General features: G+C 37.2%; 1 pseudogene; it reads left to right on the forward strand.

The window, feature by feature from the left end:
* The window catches only part of LOC102865022, a 44,570-nt pseudogene extending 36,501 nt beyond the window's left edge, over positions 1-8,069 (forward strand).
* The last annotated feature ends 485 nt before the right edge of the window (positions 8,070-8,554 follow it).

An 8,554-nucleotide genomic window follows, 5' to 3' on the forward strand; every position in this document is an offset into this window, starting at 1 on the left:
GGAATGACAAAGCAAAAGGATCACTATGAGTTGTACTTTACTCGGCACCTAACAACAAAAACAATTAAATAAGCATTTGTATTTATTCTGCAAAGATACACCATGAATCTGAAGTAAATTTAATCTATAAGGGTTAATAGTCTCTTGAGAGATGTAGGATATTTGCTTTGATAACTACAATATTACTTAGTAATGGAGTATCCAGATAAGCAGTATAGGTGAAGGGTTATAGTAGTTCAGAGACTACAATATGTACTTACTCTGGCTTGAGATGTTAATAAAAAGCCAAAAATCATGATTTCTTTTCACCTTCTCTATCCTTGTGCTTATCTCTACACCATTTAGGAAGATTTGGGACACAAGTAATAGAAGATTAAATCCAAATTATTCTAAACTATTAGAGATTTGTCACCTACATAACATGAAGATCTGAATGAAGTAGACAGAGAAGCAATTACTTCAGTGATTCAGTATTATCAGTACCTCTCTATATCTTATCATTTGCCATGTCACATAGCATATCACCTCCTGGTCCTAATGGGACCATCCTCTTCAGGCAATCCTATCTCTGATACCAATATCTGAAGGCAGGAAAAGACTATTTCTTCTTGTTTCTATATATTGTTATTATAGGCTGTTCACAGCTGGTGTAACTGATGGTGAGTCAACTCATAGCTGTCCCTCCAGCTTGTTTTCAGAGACAGTAAAATGCACAGAAGGTGAATGTCCATCTTTTCCCCTCACTGAAGCTTGTGGATTTGAATTGTGTGCTTTTGGGTTGGCTGTACAGTTCCTTATCACTATCTGTATAAAATTAAGTCTCTTTCCAGATATTTTCTAATTCATTAAACTTTTCTCCACATTGGCCTCACTAGGTCATGTAATTTTTCCATGTCCACCATTAGCAAAGATGAAATTTACTATGACCATTTTAAACTAATCTATATTCAGTTTTGTTAAGCATATGGCTATGCATTAAAAAATGAATAGCTAAACAAAGTTGGATTTCTTCCAGCATGGAAGATGTAATTGTAAGCAATGATTTGAGATAAGCAACCAACATCTAAACTTGACCCTTCACCTCTCAACTTTTCTGTTTCACTTATTGGTACTGCTTAGTTTTCACTTAAAGGGCAAAAAATGGTTCTTTGACTCAACTTTTTATTTACTTTACAACTTATAACCAAATATCATAAAAAGTTAGATACCGTGCCTTGAAAATGCTCTACAAGTTCTATTTCTAATGTTTATTGGCCTACAATGCTGTAAAAGTCTCATTTTGCTTGATCAACAAAACCAGGAGAGTTGTGAGATTAAAATAGTATGTTGAGTGATATCAAGTTCTTAAACAGCATGCCTCTGGAAACTCTATGAACTTTGAAAAATTATAGTTATAGGAAAGGTTCAGGCCTTTTGTTCATAGGGTCACTATGAGCAGTGCTTGACTCAATGACAATTAACAATAAAAACAACAACAACAACTAGTGATTGCATGAAACTCAGCCTCAGAAGCACAGTGAAGGGTCCCTATGAGTGGGAATCAACTCAATAATAGACTAATATGAAAAGAATAGGTATAAGCTACACACAAACCAAGAAAACTGGACCATATTTCATCCTACTCCTAATTCATATTTTGGTTGTTTGTTTTTATGTTTTTTTTAAGTTCAGTTTATATGGTTTCTAAGAAGAATTGATGTCTTTGATTTATGGTGCTAGAGAAGAATATTGAAAAACTCATGCACTGTCAAGTGAACAAACAGGTCTGACCTGGAAAGGGTGAGACCAGGTTGCTCTTTGGAAGAAAGGATTTTGATACTTCATCTCATATATTGTGGGCATATTGCCAGGAAGGATAAGAAATTGGAGAAGAATAGAGGATCAATGCAAGAGAAAAATACCTTGGATGAGATGGATTGACACAATAGTATTAGATGAGTAAGAGATAGTGAGGTTGACACAGGATAGAGCAAGATTCAAAGCTATTGTTCAAAGGGTCACTATGAGTCACAGTCTACTTGATAGTCCATAAAACAATAAGAACAACAACAATTCAAGTTAATGGAGTTCTGGTGGCATTGTGGAAGGAAGTTGCACTGCCAGCGCCAAGGTATGTGGTTTGAATCCTGTAGCTGCTCCACAAAAGAAAGATGGGTAATCTCTTGCATGATTTAAAGCCTCTGAAAACCCATTCTACTATTTTTTTTTATTGCAACTCAACTTTGCTCACATCATATCACATTTTAATATAATTTTTTCAATAGTTTTCAACACATCTTAAATTAAGCACATACTCTTTAGCACATATTGTGAGAAGCAAGTGATTATACATATATGAAAGAGAAAAAGTTAGCTCAAGTAAATGGCGAGCAGCTTCTCTTGACTAACATATCTTCAGTGGTTGATGAACCCAAGATGGGCAGACAAAATAATATGGTGGGATGTCAGATGATGATGAACCAGTCAAATTGAGTAAAACACAAACAAGAGAGCTTTGCCAGAATGTTCATACAAATTTTATATAGATCATGACTATGTAAAAGGAAATTCCCTTTTAATTAATTAGCATGATTGCATTATGTCAGATCTCCTTAAGGAATCAACTATATCCTAACTAATAAACCAGAAAATTATAGGCAATAAAATTGACAAATATCACAGTTCAGGATTTAAGAGATCTCATGGTATTAACTCAGCTGAAATTTTTCTGACTTCTCATTTCCCAAAGTGTAGACTCTCAACTACATACTACTTTTCAATCCAAATAGGCTAAATGTAATTCTTTGAGTGTGGTGATGTCAACTTATAAATGTGATTATGTGGTCTCTTCTTTTTCATGTTTACTCATGTGGGGGTGTTGTGGTGGGGATTTTTTAAAATATTTGAGTCCTTTCCTTGAGTCTCAAAAACATACTCATCATTGCAAATGTCTCTTTTTCATAAGAACAGGTATGATTTTGTGTTCTCTTATATGTACTTATATGTACAGTCTGTGCAGATACCAACAAATTATGGCTAAGGTTAAGAATGAGAATCCTCCCCTCCCCCCAAAAAATGAGAATCCCAGAATACTTAATTTTGCTCACATGAAACCTATTCTTAGAACAAGAGGCTGTTGTTCGAATAGAGCAAGGGAGCATTGTATGGTTTCAAATCAAGAAAGGAATGTGTGAGGACTGTATCCTTTCACTATACCTCTTCATAATGTTAGTTGAACAAATCATTAAAGAAGCTGAACTTTATGAAGAAGAATGTGACACCAGGATCAGAGGAAGACTCATCAACAACCTGATTTATGATGACACAATCTTGCTTGCTGAAAGTAAGGGGGATGCGAAGTGCTTTCTGCAGAAGATCAAACATTATAACCTTCAATATATATTGCGTCTCAACATCAAGAAAGCAAAAATCCTCACCACCAGGCCAATAAGCAACATCATGTTAGATGGAGAAGAGATTGAAGGTGCCAATGATTTTAACTTATTTGGATCAACAACAGAAAATAAAAATATGTGTAACATTGGCTAAAAATACACTGCCAGGGGACCTCTACAAAGTTCTAAAGAGCAATGTCAGTTTTTAAGTAAAGGTACACCTAATCCAAGCCATAATCTTCTCAATTACTTGCTCTAAATCTGAAAGTTGGACAATGCCTAAGGACGGCAGGAGAAGAATCAACACCTTTGAGCTGTGGTGTTGGAGAAGAGTACCCCATATCCCATGGATTGCAAAATGAACAAGCAGACATGCCTTGGAAGAAAGCAGAACTAGAGTTTTTCTTGTTGAAACATCATCTTACATACTTTGAGCATGTTGTTAGGAGGGACCAGTCCTTGAGAAAGAACAACTTGGTTGGAAAACTGGAGAGTCAACGAAAAAGAGGAAGACTCTCAAAAAGACAAATTGATATGGTTACTGCAGTAATGGACTCCAGTATGTCAGAGATGAAGAAGATGGCACATGGTAGAACAGGGTTAACATCCGTTGTTCATGGGGTCTCTACGAGTCTCAGTTGACTCAACAGCACGTAACAACAATATGTGCACATGACTTAGTTTATGGATATTGTAATGGTTTAATACTATGTGTGACACCACCTTGCCTGCTGAAACTCAGGAGGGCTTGAGGCATTTGCTACAGAAGGCCAAGGACTACCATCTTCAATATGGATTGAAACTTAACATCAGGAAAACAAAGGGTTGATTGTCAGCATCAAGATAGATGGTGAGGAGATTGAGATAATTAACAGCTTCAGTTTGTTTGACTCCACAATCAGTGCTCTTGGTACCAGCAGTCAGGGAATCAAAAGATGGATTGAACTGAGCAATCTACTGTCAAGTGTCTCTCCAGAATACTGGAGAGAAATGATGTATGTATCAAGATTAAGGTGTGCCTGATCCAGGTCATGGTCTTCTCAATTACTTGCAATGCATCAGAAAGCTAGACAATGATTGGGGTGATAGAAGAAGAATTGATGACTTTGAGTTGTGATGTTGGAGAAGAGTAGTGAATATACCATGGACTGCAAGAAGAACAAACAGTTTCATCCTGGAGAAGATTAAACCAGGATGCTTCTTGGAGGCAAGGATTTTGAAGCTCTATCTGATGTACTTTGGGTATGTTGCCAGGAGGGACCAGTTCTTGGAAAGGGTGGAAAGACAGTGCAAGAGAGAAGGACCCAGGATGACATGGACTGACTTTGTGACTGGGGCAATGGAGGTGAGTGTGTTGGAGATGATAAGGTTGGCTCAGGGTAGAGCAGGGTTCTGAGATGTTGTACATAGGGTTTCTATGAATCACAGATAACTCGATGGCACATAACAACAACAGCAATACTATGTGTCAACTAGACTGGACTATAAATCTAAATGACTTACAGACACTCCATATAAACTCATATTATTATATTATATGGCATGAGCAGTTAATGAGTTGGAAGAGGAATTTCCGTGGGGACATCGTCAGTTTTTTATTATATAAATGATTATTCTTGTGAGTCATATTCTCTTTCAATCCTTCATTCATTTCTTTGTCTCCTGACCTCCAGTTTTTGGGACATGTTTAATGTGTTGTTTGACCTGCAAATTTTGGATTTGTCTCATAATTAAGTGAATTAGAAGAAACTTCTAGGCTAAGGCCTGACCCATGAATTTACAACAGTGTTTACAATCACATCTACAATTTCCTTGGATAAATCTCTCTACACAGGCAATCCTTCATTTACACAAAGATTCTATTTAGAAAATTCTGTAATAGTAAGTCACCTCTGACTTAGATAATTCATTTTAAAAAATCATTACTCTTTTATTAGTAGTATATTTATAAATCCAAACTTTATTTGTGTGTTAAAAATATGATCTTCCAGATATGTTTTAATATGCAGAAAAACTGATCTGGTTTAAAAATATACAAATCACAAATATTCACTCAGACTATAAAGAGTTGGGTGAAGTTGGCATTTTGTCAGTTCTAGTAGCTCTACTTGAGAAAAGTTTCAAATCACCTGGATTACCCCTGAGAATTGGGATGAGGTTTCCAGGCAGAAAACACGTGAGTGTGATGATACAGTCCTTTAATATTTTCTTATGTGTTCTCCTGTGACACCTCACGACTTCATGAATTTGCCTATTCATAATCAACATATAAGTCCATGTTTTCAAGCAACAGAAGACGCTGATTTTGTTTAGCAAAGTAAATCTGTATGACAATATCTTGAACAGTAAATTGTAAACTGAACACTTGAGAACAAAATCAGTAAATTTCCTGTTACAATCCTGTGTGTAGTACATTTTACTCTCAATAAGATGTAAAGAAAAGTTATTTAAATAAAAAAGGCATTCATCAACCAGAGGTGCAGTCCATCATGTTGGAAAACAGGGAGGGTGTTGGCGCTCACCAGCTTTTTACCGGCACCAACACAGCTACCTCAGAACCAACTTGAGGCTGAAGCAAATGCAAGATTCCAGATCTCATGGCAGTAGTGACTTTCTCCCTTTTATGGATATGAGAAAACCTGGGTATCTCAGTTCCTAGAGGATTCTGGAGATGGGATGCTTTTCCAGAAATCCATATAGCCCAGGATACAGTTGATATTGGACTAAATTTTTAAAAAAAATCAATTTGCTAGCCATTCAGGTGGGTGCTGAAGAGGGAAAAAAGTACTATGGTTGCTGAAAGTGAGGAAGACATGAAGTGCTTGCTAGGACTGTAGTCTTTAGTATGGATTAAAACCAAACATCAAGAAGATAAAGATTTTCACCCCTGGGCCAATTGGCAATACCATTATAGATGGAGAAGAGATTGAAGTTGTTAACAGTTACAACTTGCTTGCTTGCTCTTGGCTTTTGGCACCAGCACTGAGGAAATAAAAAAGATGAATTATACCAGGAATATGTGCTGTCAGTGATCTCTCCAGAGTAAATTCAATGTTATCATTCTAGAGGTTAAGGTCCACTTAATCCAGGCTATGGTCTTTGCAATTATTTGCTATGCATCAGAGAGCTAGACAATGACTACGGATGACAGAAGTATCAATGTCTTCGAGTTGTGGTGCTGGAGAAGATTCTTGAACATATTATGGATCACCAGGAAAACAAATTAGTCTGTCTTGGAGAGGGTCAAACCAAGTTCCTCCTTGGAGACAAGGATTTTGAAGTGCCATCTCACATAATTTTGTCATGTAGTCAGGAGGGACCGATCCTTGGAGAAGAACATCATGCTTGGAAGGGTGGAGGGAGGAGGGAAAGCACAGGAGAAGACCCTGATGAGATGAATTAATACAGTAACTGGGGAAATGGGAGTTGATGTGTTGGAAGCAGTGAGACTAGCTCAGGACAGGGCAGGCTTAAAAGCTTCTGCACATAGGGTCACCATGGATCACAGATGACTTGATGGCACATAACAACAATTCTCAACAAAGACAGTAAAAACATAAGGCTATTTATACCAAGTGCATTGACCTCATTCCCAAGAAGTTATGAGTGCTGCAGATCTGCAAAGACCTGAGAAGAAGCCATTAAAGATATAATAGAAAAGACAAGAGTTGCTTGACAAGAAACTGTGTCTCAGAAAGTTGTTGCAGCTATGTCAGGTTGATCAGCGGATAAACTGGCTCCTGCTCAGTCCATCCGGTACACACCATCTCAGGAAGAAGTGGCTTTCAATTTTGGAGCTAAACTGAGAGTTATTCGGATGGTAGACATGCAGAAAGATCCAAGGGAACCACCAAGATTTGAGATTCATAAGAAAATTCCCTGGAGTCCACCTTCTGATAGGTGACAGTGAAGGAATAGCATGAACAGAAGTATTTCTAACTGGAAAAATGCAAAATGTTATGTAATAACATCAAGTAAATGACTGGCTATTGTAGAAAGAGGACAACAGACAGTTCCCATAAATGAAAATTTTGCAAAACTAGCCAAAGCCTTCTGTAAATTCTGGATCAGAGGGCTCTGGAAGCAGTGGAAATGCATAGCTAAGTAAAGAAAAAAGAAGACTCATAAAGAAAAGAAGAACCATGAGGAGAACTTTCTAGAAGTGGCCCAGAAAGCCAGGGAGAGGAGAGCTGGGAGCGAAACTCATGTGGAAAAAGAGGGTGGGGAGGTATATCAAAAGGACAAAATTCAGCACAAGAGGAGGAGAGAAAGATAGCATGGTTGAATCTGTCTAAGGTATTTCCTGAGAAGAGGTCAAAATTGCAGAGAAATGAAAACTGAGGTATCAGTAAAGACCTTGCTCTTGATGTGCCTAATTTTTGGATCTTCATTGAAGTTCAATATGACCAAATACTCTTAAAAAAACCAAGGGTATGGACAGTGGTTTTTCAGGTGGAGAAGATGAGGTTTATGGCAAAGTGGTAAAGATATGGCCCAGAATACTCGCAGGTCCTATAAATATTTGGCCAAGTATGTGTATGGTGATGATCTAGAAGCCAGAATAAAAACTAACAGAATTATTCCTAGTACAGAGTTTTTTGGTTCAGATCATAGGTAGAAAGGCTGAGAAAGAGATTTTAAATTTTAAGAAGATCTTTTTATCTGGACACATTTTTGGAAGAAGCCAAACAGTAGTGGCTCTAATAGATACTTAGCAGCTGCCCTGAGGCAAATGAACATGGACAGGAAGGCAAGAAGAAGAGGGATGAGTAGATGCACCTTTTCCCAAAGTGGATAATCTATGATTTGTAATCTGACAAAAATTTTATGGTGGGATACTTTGTATATGATAAGGATAAAAACCAAACGTGGATGCCAGATACAAGCAATAAATTTTATTACAGAAAAAAGAGGCTGTAAAGAAACTATGTTGAACTATTTAGGCTTTTTAGAGTGGGCTGTGTTTGTCCTTGTCCCACTCTTTCAACATTGCTCAGCACTTGAAATTGAGACTTCTTTGTGTTACATCAGTAGTTTGGGCTTAATATACTGCAAAATAATGACTCCTTATAAAATAAACCCAACCACAATGAGTAGAAAGCTATTCACAGCATATTGGAGCTGTTAGTCCTAATGATAATGAACTTTTGCCCCTATTGTGCCATTTTCATTTGGAGTAG

This window comes from Elephantulus edwardii, unplaced genomic scaffold (assembly GCF_000299155.1).
Source record: "Elephantulus edwardii isolate Elephantulus edwardi_28Jun2011 unplaced genomic scaffold, EleEdw1.0 scaffold00111, whole genome shotgun sequence".
Lineage (NCBI taxonomy): Eukaryota > Metazoa > Chordata > Mammalia > Macroscelidea > Macroscelididae > Elephantulus > Elephantulus edwardii.